This window comes from Tupaia chinensis, unplaced genomic scaffold, assembly GCF_000334495.1.
Source record: "Tupaia chinensis unplaced genomic scaffold, TupChi_1.0 Scaffold143797_1, whole genome shotgun sequence".
Lineage (NCBI taxonomy): Eukaryota > Metazoa > Chordata > Mammalia > Scandentia > Tupaiidae > Tupaia > Tupaia belangeri.
The window spans coordinates 751,971-757,860 of NW_006203647.1; the positions used below are offsets into that span (position 1 = coordinate 751,971).

A 5,890-nucleotide genomic window follows, 5' to 3' on the forward strand; every position below is an offset into this window, starting at 1 on the left:
CTTCTCCTCCATTTTTCTCTCGGGATCTTGGGCACGCATGCACATGCGCCCAGCGTGAGTTTTAAGCCACCGGGTCTGGGACGCGACCCGCAGTTGACTACATGGGAGTCCAGCGACATAGCCATTACACTAACTGCTGGTTCCCTGCCCTTGGAATTTGTTATGATACACTATAAAAGAAAAATGCGAACTGATTCCAATGACTTTGTTTAAATATTTTTTCTTTTTTTTAAAGAATTATTATTTTTATTTACTTATTATTATTATTATTTTCACATGAGTTTTGCCAGAGAAAGACATAGAGAGAAAGAGAAAGAGAGAGGGAGAGTGAGAAAGCAAGCCACCAGGTCCAGGACTCGAACCATGGTTGGCCATGTGGGAATTCCAGCGCCTTAACCACCACGCCACCTGCTGATCCCTGACTTGGTTTAAATTAAAAACATGGACTGTGATCAGTCAATAATTGTCAATTCATAGGTGTCTGATTGGGATTACAGTAACAGTGAACAGCCCAGATGAAGATGAAGGTCACCATTCAACTGTACAACAAGTATCCACTTCACTAGACTGACATTCTTTTTTTTTTTTTTTTTTTAAGAGAGAGAGATTTTTGCTAGCAGGTGTGTGCACTCACCAGAGAGACAGATACACAGAAAGCAAGAAATCACCTCCTAGGAGAAATGGCCATGCCACAATCCCTTTTCCTTCATTCTCCTCTCAGGGTCTTGGGCATGCATGCACACACTCCTAGTGTGAGTTTTAAGCTGCGAGATCAGGGCCTCAAATTGCAGTCAACTACATGGGGTGATGTAACCATTATGCCATCTGCTGATCCCTAGACCAACATTCTTTTCTTTTTTTTCAATTTATTCTACACATTCAATCATATATATCACTTAGCTCGCAAAGTGAATATTCCAACATGTATACATTTCTCATCAGTCCAGTTGGGAATACTGTACACATCATCCTCAACAGACAATAACCCATCTCTCTGTCCCACAAGTACCCCGTCCCTCCCTTTCTCTCCCCAGTATCCCTCTTCAGTCTCTCCTCCTTAACCTACCCTCTTCCCTCACTGCATCCAGTATTTATAACCATTTTTTGTGTTTCTGTATCCTCTAGTCATTCAGTTTTGGCTCTTATCACTACTAATAATTGCAACATTTTTGATCAAGGAGAGGTTTTTAAATACTCAAATCCTTTATACCTTAAATATATCAAAAATGTAAGCCAGGGGACCAGTAGTTGGCGTAATGGCTATGTCGCTGGACTCCCATGTAGTCGACCGCGGTTCAAGTCCTGGATCCAATGGCTTAAACTCATGCCGGGTGCATATGTGTGCGTGCCCAAGATCCCGAGGAGAATGGAGGAGAAGGGATTGCTGCGTGGCCATCCCCCCAGGGGGTGATTTCTCGCTTTCTGTCTGTCTGTCTGTCTCTATCTGGTGAGAGCACACATCCTATAACAACAACAACAAACTATAACAAAAAAAAACTCTCCAGAAAAAACTGATCCGCAGTTGGAGGCTGTCAGGGCTAGAGCATCAGGAAAGACCTAAAGATGAGATTGTAAGACAAGAAGAAATAGAAGCCATGTTTCGAAGACCTGTATTACAGGACTTCATTAGTTTGTAAGACATGAATCTGAAATAGCTAGCAGTTTGATTTTGAAAGATCTCTGAATTGTGTGCAGTTACTTGGGCGAGGGGATCAGGACCCTGTCATGAGACGGGTGGAAGGAAAAAATCCAGTCACAACATTTTGTTTGGCAACAAAGGAAATGTGGAGATCAGGGGACAATGAAGTCTACCAAACGGGTGATGTCAGTTAAAAGACAACGTAGCACAGAGTATCAGTATTCCATCCAGGTCTCAGAGATGTGGCATATCAATATGTGGAAAAGGGGTCTCGAATTTATGTGGAAGGAAAGTAGGCTATGGTGAATACCCAGGTAAAAATAATGTGAGACAGCCAGCAACAGCACTCATAGCGGATAACATCATATTCCTGAGTGACCAGACCAAAGGGACGCTGTAGAATGGATGATTCTCCTTTGGCCATTGCTTGGTACAGTCCCATTTCCAAATCAGGTATGGTCTTTATAATTTCTGAGAAAAAGAATTAAAGTACTCTTTTTATATAAAATGAAAAAAAAAAAAAGAACTGTAAGCCAGGATTGTTCAGGGAAGTCATGATACATTTTGCATAGAAAAACAGAAAAATATGTCATTACTTTCCTGACAACCAAATAGTATAAAAACTAATGAACGACATCTGTATTTTTTTTTTTTTGGAGAGGTTTTTGCCATAGGGTGCGTGTGCTCACCAGACAGAGAGAGACAGAGAGACAGAAAATGAGAAATCACCCCCCAGGGGGGATGGCCATGCCGCAATCCCTTCTCCAGTCTCCTCTTGGGATCTTGGGCATGCATACCCACACACCTGGCGTGAGTTTTAAGCCACCAGGTCCAGGACGCGAATTGCGGTCGACTACATGGGAATCCAGTGACATAGCCATTACGCCAACTGCTGGTCCCGACATCTGTATTTTTTTAAGAGAGATTTTTGCTACGAGGCGCGTGCGCTAGCCAGAGGCAGAGAGACAGAAAGTTAGAAGTCACCCCCCATGGTGGATGGCCACACCACAATCCCTTCTCCCCCATCCTCCTCTCAGGATTTTGGGCATACATGCACAAGCACCTGGCATAAGTTTGAAGCTGTTGGGTCTGGGACTTGTGCCGCATTTGACTTATATGGGAGTCCAGCAACGTAACCATTACACCATCTGCTGGTCCCAACACCTGTATTTTTTACTCCATGTGTTGCAAACTCAAGGACCTATGAAGGCCAGACTGTAACACAGATATATGTAGCCAGTTCAAGCCTAAGGACAGGTAACAACTGATAGCCCCGATGTGGGGGTGAGAACCCTAGAAAACCAGAGCTATCTGTCCTGTGTAAACTGGGTAGTCACTATATGGCTCCAAATAGTGATTCCCATGAGAGAATCCACAAGTCAGAGACTGATCTGACATGTTTTGAAGGCTTGTGTTGAAGATAGCTTGTTAACCTAATAGACTCTGACCCTCATTCAGGTCACTCTTCTCCTAGGGCCCTTTTCTCTCTCTCTTTTGGATAGAACAAGAGTTCTCCCACATTCTACCTTCACCATTTTAGTACACAAGATTGGGAATCCAGCAGAGTGGCATATGTCTGGAATCCCAGCTATTCAGGAGGTTAAGACAGGAGGATTATGAGGTCAAGACCAACGTGGGCAACATAGCAAGACCCCGTCTCTGAGAGGGAAAAAAATGAGGAAAACCATGTTCTATAGGAACAGTTGTATGACAAGATATCAGTCAGTTCAGGACCCCTTGTCAAACTTTGGAAATAAAATGTGTTTGTTTGTTTCTTAAAGCTCCTTAGCTAGTGATAAAGTACCTCTTAGTTAACAGTTTATTAAAATGATATTTTATAGGGTTTCCAAAGTCTTATTTCACTTTTTATTAATAACAACCCAAATACAAAATGATTTTGCTTTTATTTTTTCCCACATGTGTAGCCATAAACTTACATGGTAGATTGTTTTGTTTTTGTAGAGAGATTTTTGCTATATGGCTATGTGCTCGCTGGAGAGAGAGAGAAACAGAGAAACAGAAAGAGAGAAATCACCCCCCAGAGGGGGTGGCCATGCCACAATCCCTTCTCCATTCTCCTCTCAGGATTTTGGGCACACACGCACATGTACCAGGCTTACGTGGTAGTTTTATTTATGAAAAATACTGAGTTTTTCAAATTCTTTTTTCCTTTCCCTTTCTTTCTTTTTTTTTTTTAAAGATAAAGTCTTGCTATGCTTCCTCCTCCTGCCTGAGCCTCCTGAGTAGCGGGGTCCACAGGCACATGCCACCACCCTGGCCTTTAGGTTTGACCAGGAATTGAACCCAGGCCCCTCATGTGGCCACAAACTGTGGAACGAAGCATCTTAGCAGTGCACAGCACCATGGCTGGGCATTATTATTATTACTGTTGTTGTTATTGTGAAATAGGACTCCAGGAAAACTTGAAAACTCTGGAACATATTTGTAGAATACTTTCAATACTTAAAATTTATTTTTCTTTAAAAAAGTTACAATAAAAGAAGGGCATACTCTGAACTGTCCTAAAAGCCTATGGATATTTTATAACATCTCAGCAAACATGGATTAGATGAGTAAAGTCTCTTTCTAGTCTTTTTGTACAACTTGCATGATTTTTACAGCAATTTCTGTTTGTGCAGTCTATACTATTGAGTGAACACCTCATACCCTGGTCCATAGTGGCCTTTTTTGCCTATTTACAGTCGAAGAGACAATAATCAGGGAAATAAGCCCATGATTGCAGGCTTACTCTCAGAGAAGTCCTGAAAACTTCGAGGCCTGGCTTCATGGGCACTAGAGAGAAGTCTTGGGCTCTGTAGTTAATCAGGCACCATTAGCTGTGGACACTGGGCAACATCTGGGCTCACCCCAGGCCTTAGTTTCCTTATGTATAATAAAATGAAAAACATTTGCATCAAATGATCTACTAGATCCCGCTGGCTCTCACATTTTCTGTGGTCTGTAAAATGGGGATAACCTCTATTTTCACAGATTAATGGGCTCCCTGAGGTAGACTGAGAACACAGACATGTAAGGCACTTCAGAAAGTCAAAGCTGTGTAACACAAGGTGTTCTTATTATCATGATGGTGGTCACAAAACTAATGAGAAACCAAAATACCTTTCCCAGAGATGGATTGTGGGCTATTTTCATTTTATTAAAGGGAAGACGAAATGTAAATGATATTAGATTATTGAAGGTGTCCAGACAATAGACATTGGCATGACCGTGTGCCTAAATCTCAGTTCAGTGATTATGTGTATCTTTTATAATCCTCACAACAGCCTAGAAAGGTAGGTATTGTTAACCTACCCATTTTATAGATAAAGAAACAAGCCCAGTGGTTACCTCACTTGCCCAGACTTCTCAGTTCAGTGTCAGCGTTGGAATTTGAGTCTGTCTCTTTGATTCCAAAGTCCTGAACTTCAGCCTGTGAGTTGCTCCATTAGTGTGTAGGGTGGGTGCTAACAGGGGTGGAGGGGCACAAAACAATGAAGTCTTATTTTTCCCTGTTGCTGCTTTTACTGTCTTGTATCAGAGCTCCCGTTCTTACTCTTAACAATAGGCAGATCACATAGCTTTCTGCTCATTTCCAACTCTTCAAAAATCTAGTCTAGTTGAGAACTTTGTTCTCACATCCTTTTATTTTCATTTCCCCCCTCACATCCTTTCTGAGCTGCATTCTTTTCCTAGCTCAGGCCCAACCCAAACTGCAGACTTGCAATGAGGCAGTGGGGTAAGGGGACTTGTTTTACTCTTCCCCTTCAGTCCTTTGCCACCCCTTTGTGGTCCAGGCAGGGGGTTACAAAGGGGACAAGGCGTTAGCATGTTTCTCTTTCTGTTAACATTGTGTGTGGGAGTGGGGAGGCGGTGCACAGGACAAAAGTGTACAATGTCTGGCTGACCCTCTTGTAAACCTCCTTCTCCCCCTTCTCCATACTCAGGTCCTGCCCACGGTCATCTCCTCATAGCCTCTTACTAATGAAGTCCCTCAACCCTTTCTCAGATGAGTTCATTCAACATAGGGTATGGGTACAGTCCATAGGACACTCGTTCACTCTTTTTTAAAAATTATTATTTATTTACATTTAATCACTGTACATTCTTACAGAGTACATAGTGGTTTTTCCCAATATGAATATGGTGCATATTAATCTAGTCCAAGACCTTACCATACATGTTATCATCAATAGCTTTCTTTTCATTTTTGTATCTATTAAATGTTCTTTCCTCCCAATTCCCACTTCTCAC

At 42.1% G+C, this 5,890-nt stretch overlaps 1 protein-coding gene and 1 pseudogene across 1 annotated transcript in view; both read left to right on the top strand.

The window, feature by feature from the left end:
• The window catches only part of LOC102497243 (actin-binding LIM protein 1-like), a 245,375-nt gene that overhangs the window by 145,226 nt on the left and 94,259 nt on the right, over positions 1-5,890 (top strand). The window lies entirely within an intron of this gene.
• Positions 1,596-2,039, top strand: LOC106733461 (single-stranded DNA-binding protein, mitochondrial pseudogene; annotated as a pseudogene).